Here is an 8,313-nt window from a genome sequence, read left to right on the forward strand (position 1 = left end):
GTCTGACAGTAGGTAGAGTTTCCCCCAGGCAGAATTTTTGCTAATCACACATGCATGATGCAATTCAACAAGTCCCCCTGTGCTCTGTGGATCCAGGGGCTTGATCAGACTCAGGTTTGATCCCTTTGGCAGACTACAGGAGACATGTAACGTCTTGTTTCTGTTTTCAGGATATTAGCAGCTTTTAATACTGTATGCCTGGGTCCACTAATTCCTTTGGGGAGGGGTTGCAAAATGGTGATACTCTAATTCTACCATTTGTTAGCTAGAATTATATAAGAAAATGCTTCTTCTCGTCTACTGTTACCCTGTTGTAAAGTTCACATAGGAAATGAAGGATAAATGTTAGGTCCTTTCCCTTTATTTACCAGTTTTCATGAGACTGAATTCTTTATTCTCTGAAGGTGACCAATTAGGTACACACACACACACACACACGTATATGTCTATATATTAATATATATAATCATGAATCCATAAACATATTAATGAGTTTTAATCCATTGCAATCATTATCCTCATTAAACCCCATAGTGTCTCATCTTTGACTAGTGGGAGGTTAGCACTTCTTGATTATAAATCATTCATTCATTTGCTCATTCACTTAACTTCTAGTCGTGCATACATGTATTAAAGGCAAGACTGCATGATAGAACCAGTTAATGTAGAGGATAAAAACAAAGTATGGTCTCTGTCCACCAAAAGCTCACTTTCTATGAGAAATGACATATATACAGCTTGCAACTGGAAGTTGTTATCATAGAAGATGTAGAAATAAAGATGTGTAGTAATTTGGAGGTAAGGCTGCTATGATAAGCTAAAGAATCATCAAGTATCTAGGCCTCTTCTTTGCTCTGCCATCCTTGGCATGGGGATTCCATTTCTGATCTAAGACAGCCGCTCCACCTCCTGCTGTGATGTCTAAACCTGGCCAGCAAGAAAGGAGAAGAGAGAAGGGGATGTGTCGGTCTCCTTCTTTTTGAGGACTACATTGGGAAGTTGCACGTGTCACTTCTGCTCACCTGCCACTGGCCAGAACTTAGTCTCTCAGCCAGAGAGCCTAGTGTCTTGGCCACACGTAGCTGCAAGGGAGGCTGGGAAACATAGTCTTTCACTCAGCTGTGTAGACCACCAGTTCTCAAACTTTAATGTGCATATAAATCACCTGGAATCTGGTAAAGTGAAGATTTGGATTCTGTAGGCCTGGGTGGATAGGTGGCTGAGGATGTTGAAATCTTGCAGTTCTTTTTTTTTTTTTCTTTGTCCATGAGGCATTTTATTTGTAAATATGTATTACAGCTCTAGAAAAAGAACCCCAGGATTTTCCCTTCTGTGTGTTTCATCTTGCTTCTTTGTGGTCCATGATCCCAGCTGAGATTATCAGTACAATGAAACCAAACTGGCAGGATGGAAGCAGGTTATTCTGCCATTTTTCTAGATCTCAGGGTTGCACATCAAATCTGGGGCTGATCACTCCACACTTGTATAGCCTGGCTGTGAGATTCATAACAATTTTCCCAGCTCTGTGATCATCAATGATTTCAAATTCGCCAATGTAACCATGCTTCATCATTACAGTGAGAAAACGGATGATGACTTTGGAGCAAGGCCTAATAAGCACCTGGTGTTTGCCTCTCTTTTCAGCATTGTTGATGCTCTTGAGAACATCAGCCAGGACATTCATGCGCACCATTGTGGTGGCGCAGAAAGATGATGGAAAGAGGACAGGAGGGGAGGGCACACAGAGTTACGGGTGAAATCTTGCAGTTCTAACAGGCTCCTGGGTGAAGCCGATGCTGTTGGTTCTTGGACCATACTTAAGTAGACACTTGAAGAGTCTTGACAGCCTCATGGGAAGGTCTGTCTGCTTAGGGTGGGCTGGCCTTGCAGACTGAGTGTTCGTTAACCTGTTCTCATTGCTTCTGCAGCTATTTGGGCAAAAGCCTTTGGAGAGCATTGCATCTTCATATTAAATACAAAGATTGGCTGGTGTGGTGGCTCATGCTTGTAATCCTAGCACTTTGAGAGGCTGAGGTGGGCAGATCATTTGAGGTCAAGAGTTTGAGATCAGCCTGGCTAACATGGTGAAACCCCATCTCTACTAAAAATACACACACACACACAAAATCAGCTGGGTGTGGTGGCACATGCCTGTAGTCCCAGCTACTCAGGAGGCTGAGGCAGGAGAATCACTTAAACCCAGGAGGTGGAGGTTGCAGTGAGCTGAATTCTGCAAATTTGGATTTGCAGAATCCAAATCTTCACTTTACCAGATTCCAGGTGATTTATATGCACATTAAAGTTTGAGAACTGGTGGTCTACACAGTTTTCACACAGCTGAGTGAAAAGGCAGTGGTCCCCCAATGAAAGACTATGTTTCCCAGCCTCCCTTGCAGCTACGTGTGGCCAAGACACTAAGCTCTCTAAGACACTAGGCTCTCTGGCTGAGAGACTAAGTTCTGGCCAGTGGCAGGTGAGCAGAAGTGACCATTGCACTCCAGCCTGGGCAACAAGAGCTAAACTCCATCTCAAAACAAAATAAAACAAAAACAAATAAACAAAAGATAATGGCCAGTGTACAAAGTGTAACTAGGAGGCTCTTTGCCTAAATTAATTTGTATATTAACTTTTGTTTAAAATTTGGAGATTTCCTTGGGAAATAGTATTACTAACATAGTAATAATACTAATGAATTATTTTCTAAAGTCAAAAATACATCACATTAGCACAAATTTCTTGGCACTATAAATATTTAGATTTGTGGTCTTCATCCACAAATCTTTCAAAAGTGTGAAAAATTATACTTTATGCCAGTATAAATAGCATTTTTATTTCCTAGAGAAATCTAAGCACTCCAAGGCCCCTGAAGTAGGCTATCTTTTAAATTTTGTTAATAAAAATAGAAGCAAGTCTCCCGGAGAAGTGTGGCCTCCTCGGCCTGGGGCAGCCACCCTTGCTGTGTTCTCTTGCCTTGGAGGCTGCACCTCCATGTCTGAGCGCAGCCTGAACTGTGAGCCCCAGGATGGCAGAACTGTATCCCATAGTCCAGAACAATCCTGGTCCCTAGGGTTGGAGTTTGGAGGTTGGATTTCTTGGTTTGTTTTGTACCTAGCGATTGGCCTGTTCTGCTTAACCTGGCAATACCTGGAAGAGGGGCTTTGACCTCCCTCTGGCAAGGCATAAAAGAGGGCTTGTCAGAATAGCATAGGAGGGGTCAGGCGCTATAATCCCAGCACTTTGGGAGGCCGAGATGAGTGGATCACTTGAGGCCAAGAGTTTAAGACCAACCTGGCCAACATGGCAAAACCCTGTCTCTACTAAAAATACAAAAAAAAAATTAGCTGGGCGTGGTGGCATGTACCTGTAATTCCAGCTATTCAGGAGGCTGAGGCACGAGAATCATTTGAACTGGGAGGAAGAGGTTGCAGTGAGCTGAGATAGCACCACTGCACTCCAGCCTGGGTAACAGAGCGAGAATAGCACAGGCTGGTCAGGAAGATTATCAGAGGTAATTACAGTAAGTGAGCCATCGAGTGCTATGCAAACACAGAGCACTACTCTTGTGCAATAATGACAACTATTATTGTTAGTTTCTGGGTATTGCCATGTGTCAGGAAATGAATGCTTTACATAATTGTCTCTTTTAATTCTCTTAGAAGTTGTATGACATAGGTGCTATTTTCTTCTATTTTTTTTTTTTTTTTGAGATGGAGTTTCACTCTTGTTGCCCAGGCTGGAGAGCAATAGTGCAATCTCGGCTCACTGCAACCTCCACCTCCCGGGTTCAAGCGATTCTCCTGCCTCAGCCTCCTGAATAGCTAGGATTACAGGCATGTGCCATCACGCACGGCTAATTTTTTGTATTTTTAGGAGAGTCAGGGTTTCTCCATGTTGGTCAGGCTGGTCTGGAATGCCTGACCTCAGGCGATCTGCCCGCCTCGGCCTCCCAAAGTGCTGGGATTACAGGCGTGAGCCACTGTGCCCAGCCGTCTCTATTTTACAGATGGAGAAACTGAGGTTCTAAAAGATTCAGTAACTTGCCTGAGGTCACATGGCTGAGCAGCCAGAGTCAAGATTCAAACCCAGGCCTTTAGATTCCAGAACTTGGGCTCTGATATTGGACACTTTAAAATCTGTTTATATTATAAGAACATATTTTTGGATATGTTCAAGCTTGAGTCTGGATTTTGAAATCACAATTATGTTTAGTTTCTTTTAATATTCCAAAATGTGCCTCTAGCTACCTGGAGTGCCTCCTGGCGACTTTTAGTTCCTGGTGGCTGAAGTATAGTCTTTGTCAATTCCTCATATGTGTATCCAAAGTGTAGGGCGTGTGCAAGCTCTGCCTCTCAGCATCACATGTGTGGGTGAGCAGAGCCTCTGGACTTTTGGTTCACCCTACGGGCAGGAGAGGAGAAAAGGAACGGGGGCGTGGAAGAAGGAAGATAAAGAAGCAGGGACTCACGGATGCCCCCCGCCCCTCCCTTGGAGATCCTGCAGTCTGCCAGAACCATTATCTCACCCCGTCCTGTATGTTGTAGTCCAGATAATGTTTAATTCCCCCCTCCCTCCAACTTTGAAAATCACTTACCCCACAGTGTATAGAATAGGAATGCTGTGTGCTTTAGAAAGAGGCACAAAAATGGAAAGAGAATTTACCTTACCCCCTCTGGGCATCTCAATGGGCATTTTTTAAGATGCTTAATGAAGCATGGGGCTTCTTTGGCGATGACTTACATTCAGGCTGCAAGCTTGGGATTATTTTCTTCCCCAGCCCCTGAATAGGAGCGAGGGCGCCTCTCTTCTGTCTCTCCCCACCCCCACCTGCAGCTCCACACAGCTCCCATCTACCACCCCCAACCCGGGCGGCAAAGTTCCCGTGGCTCCCTCCCCCAAAATCAGTCTGAAAATAGCGCTCCGAGGGAGAGAAAGAGGCTTTGGGGAGTGTGACCTGAGCAGTCAGCTTAGGCGAAATGTGCACAATAAACTTCTATCTGGACTGAATTGTTCTGTAAAGTGGCAATCACTTCCCAGACAGACAGGCCCTGGAGGACCCGCCATTCTGCATCTTTTAATCATGGTTGCTATGGAGAAGGCCACTATTGCATTAGAGAAAGCGCCTTAACGCAATTAACACATAGTTCAGTTGTTCCTCATCCCTTTTGGGTCCAGGGCGGAGGGGGTGATGGAGTATGGTTTTCCCTGGGGCATGAAGGAGACTGCAGGCCAAACTGGGCAGGGAGGATTCCCAGGAAGGAAACAGCAGCACAGGACTGGGGTGTAGATGAAGGGACGTCCAAAGGAGAACCAGGCTTAAAATTAACAGAAACTCGGGGTTGAGGGTTTCAAAGCAAAGCAAACCAAAATAAATAAATAAAGAGCCTCTGCTGGTTACTTTTTGGATTCGGAAATATACTGAAAAATCTCTACACATCCTCTGGTGAAACGGATTTTCTACTATTTCTTATTTCAATGTGCTGCGTTTTCTTTTCTTTTTGAGAACAGAGGCAAACCCAGTAGCCCAGCCAAGTATGGTGTAGATGCAACCGCCTCTGCTGTTTTAAACTCTGGTTTGCAAGCTCATTTGCAAAACAAGGAAGATAAGTTTTTCTACGTAACTGAGCCATCAGTAGAAGCATTTCCCAGAGTGTCCACCTGGCTAGAAAAAGGAAATACTAGCGAAAATGATGAGTTTTGCTGGTTATGAAATGAGGACTTGAGGACATGTTTTCTGAAGTAACTACATTCCGAGCTTTTCCCAAGAACCGGGCTGTAGCTTGATGCTTTCTCCTCTCCTCTCTCTGGCTGTGTAGAGTAAAAGACTCAAGCAACAACTTAACTCTCAATTAACAGTATTTAAAAGGAAAAAAAGAAAGAAGGTATACTCAAGCATCCTCTTTTAAGAAATCAGCCTGGAAAGGGGAGGGCAGTGGAAAAGCTGGCCAACAAAGCAGAGCGGGAGCGTATATGTCTTGTATATAGATGTTTTGTATCACCCCTAATTAGCTAATGTATTTCTTTCCGCCGGACTCTTGGAGGAATTCTCAAGCGCGAACCCTGCCGCTCCTGGAGACCGCAGAAAAGCAAATGACACCGAATTTTCCCTTCTTAATTAAAATGTTAAACAGGGTTAAGATGCCAAGCTTCATCAGAGATATTTGTTCCCCTGGTGAACTCTGAGCCCTGCTGGGGTTCAGTTCAATGGGAGTTATTTGAGTCAACGCATGTTATTAAGTTTCCAAATGTAATCAGCCCAGATATTTTAATGGAAACTTTCTCCATTCTTTTAATAAGCATGTGGTTTGGTTAAAAAAGCACTTGGGTTAGGTGCCCTGCATTGCCCTTCTGTAACCAAATCGCATAGCAACAGGCAGCTGTCTCTACAAAGCCAGGCAGGCTCGGGGAGGGGCAGCCGGCAGGAGCCCAGCCCCCAGCCCCGGTGCTTGGCCAGGCATAAATATCTTCAATAGGATTAGAATGTTTAAGGGGCTAAAGGCTGTGGGAAAACTTTTGTCTGCCATATTTATCTCCTCTGCTGTTGTGTCTTAACATTTCCACTTGGGGGACAACGGGGTTAAAAGTAAGAGCAAATGTTTTGATGGGTTTATTTTGAATTATGAATCCATGGAGCTGCATAATTGCCTGTGGGCCTCAACCCGCTTCTCACTGTGCCTTCTGGGGACCAGAGGATAGGTGGATGGGGAAGGCAGTGGGAATCGACACCAGGGAAGGACTTCAGCGTAGAGAATTAATTACATGGGGTTGAGGGGAGACGCTTTTCTCCCTGGGCAGATGCCTGGTATCTTAGAGACAGGTTTCCGGCTCGCAGCCGTGCTGCTGGGGTACATGTGATGCAAGAGCAGCTTCCGGAGGAAGGAAGAACCGGGAGGCAGATGTTTCTGTCTCCTGGTCTGTGGTTCCATATAACTTGAGAGGATGCTGCATTCAAGTCTGGGCAAGGTATTCCTGCCTTCTGAGATGAACTGTGTTCCATCCCCCGAAATTCATATGTTCAAGTCCTAACCCCTGGTACCTCCGAGTGATTGTATTTGTAGAGAGGGTCTCGAAAGAGGTGATTATGTTAATATGAGCCGAATAAGGTGGGCCCTAATCCAATCTGACTCATGTCTTTATAAAAAGAGAAAGTTTGGACACAGAAAGGGACAGCAAGGTTGCATGCGCACAAAGAAAAGACCACGTGGGGCGCAGCAAGAAGGTGGCCATCTGCAAGCCACTGAGGGAGGCCTCAGGAGAAACCAAAGCTGCTGACACCTTGATCTTGGACTTCATCCTCCAGAACTGTGCGAATATCAGTTTCCATTGTTTAAGATTCCCAGTCTGTGGCATTGTGTTATGGCAGTCCTAGCAAGCTAATCGTCCCCTCAAAGTCTTTTCCAACCCCACTAGAGATGTTGACAATCATGTGTCAGAAGAAGCAGGAATAAGGGCCTGAAAAGACAACCTAGGCCACAGACCAAATTCTCTCTCTCCCTTTCTCTCTATCCCTCTCTGGAGAGAAACAAAAGTCACAATACTGAATGAAAGAGGCTGCCATCTAAGCAGTGTGAGCACATCCCCACACTGCACAAGAGAGCTAGGGAAGCCTCACCCCCCGCCAAAGAGATGAGCAAAGTGTGAAGTGGAGGGGTAGGCATTCTCCAACTTTAAGCGAAGTTGATATATTAAACTTGGACTCGAAAAGAGATATATTTAAGATTTATGATTCACTTTATAGAAATGACTCTTCACTTTGCAAAAGTATACGTAGAAAACATTAAATACAGACTCCTTAGGTACATCTAGAATTGGATTTAATGGAGAAAAATCTGGTTTGTACAAAATTTCTTACAGAAACACTTGCATGAAGCAGGGTCCACCTGTTTAGAGGATAAGGCACTGATGAGTAACTGAGATCTCTTTCTTGCATCAGTTATGGTCAGCAATGGGAGCTGTACAATCAGACACATGACAAGTGAAGCTTAATAGATGAATAGATACACCCATAAATATCTATACACATCTCTACCCCTTTATAGGTGACTATATATACATTTCCACACACACGTGCATATGTATGAGTATATGGATATACATGATCCATACACATGTACACTATTTCTTGCTGTTGAAATCTTCATTAAAGAGCAATTTATCCAGTGCTTGCTCCATTTGCTATTGCGCTGAGGTGCTTAGAATACAAAGACAGCACGTGTTTTCTGCATCTGCATGAGTCTGCAGTCTACTAAAGGATGAGCTATGGAAATAAATAACAGGTGATCTGAACATGATAGACGTTTATGCACCTGTTAGGGA

At 44.3% G+C, this 8,313-nt stretch overlaps 1 pseudogene; it reads right to left on the reverse strand.

Moving 5' to 3' along the window:
* Window positions 1–1,301: 1,301 nt before the first annotated feature.
* On the reverse strand, window positions 1,302–1,693 carry LOC105503365 (annotated as a pseudogene).
* Window positions 1,694–8,313: the final 6,620 nt, after the last annotated feature.

Source organism: Colobus angolensis, unplaced genomic scaffold (genome assembly GCF_000951035.1).
Source record: "Colobus angolensis palliatus isolate OR3802 unplaced genomic scaffold, Cang.pa_1.0 Scaffold85, whole genome shotgun sequence".
Classification (NCBI taxonomy): Eukaryota; Metazoa; Chordata; class Mammalia; order Primates; family Cercopithecidae; genus Colobus; species Colobus angolensis.